Source organism: Stenella coeruleoalba (genome assembly GCF_951394435.1).
Source record: "Stenella coeruleoalba genome assembly, chromosome: X".
Lineage (NCBI taxonomy): Eukaryota > Metazoa > Chordata > Mammalia > Artiodactyla > Delphinidae > Stenella > Stenella coeruleoalba.
The window spans coordinates 107443684-107444638 of NC_137152.1; positions in this window are offsets into that span (position 1 = coordinate 107443684).

Below are 955 nucleotides of genomic sequence, written 5' to 3' on the forward strand. Positions count from 1 at the left end.
GGAATGTGAAAAAGAATAAAATACAATAATTTTACCATAACAATCATAAGAGAGAAAGAGAGAGAGAGAGAAAGAATTAGAAGAATAGAAAAAGAAGTTTGAATAGAAATGAAACAGTAAGATGGTAGAGACAAATCCAAATATATATAATCTCATTAAATAAACATTTCTAAGAAGGGTTGAAATAATAAATTATCAAAAGATAAACCAGAGGGGGAAAAAGACGTACGAGGCAAAAGAGTAGAATAAAGAAAGCTAGGATAGGGGCTTCCCTGGTGGTGCAGTGGTTAAGAATCTGCCTGCCAATGCAGGGGACATGGGTTTGAGCCCTGGTCCGGGAAGATCCCACATGCCGCAGAGCAACTAAGCCCATGCACCACAACTACTGAGCCTGCGCTCTAGAGCCCGTGAGCCATGACTACTGAGCCTGAGCACCACAAATACTGAAGCCTACAGGCCTAGAGCCCATGCTCTGCAACAAGAGAAGCCACCGCAGTGAGAAGCCCGTGCACCGCAACAAAGAGTAGCCCCTGCTTGCCACAACTAGAGAAAGCCCGTGCACAGCAACGAAGACCCAAAGCAGCCTAAATAAATAAATAAATGTATTTATTTATTTATTTAAAAAAAGAAAACTAGGATAGCAATATTACTAAAAGATAAAAAAGACTAAGACAAAAAGCATTATTAAGGCTAGAGATGGTCACCACAGAATAAAGGCTAAATTCACCAGAAATATATAGTAATTCTAAACTTGTTTGCATATGTATATAGCCTTGAAAATTCAGCAGTGGAGGAAGAGAGAAACAAACAAACAAAATATAGAAAACAAATAGCAAAATGGCAGACACACAGTCCCACCTTATCAGTAATTATATTAAATGTAAATAGATTAAGCACTCCAAAGAAAAGGTAGATATTAGCAGAATGGATTTTTAGAAAATGATCCACTATATGC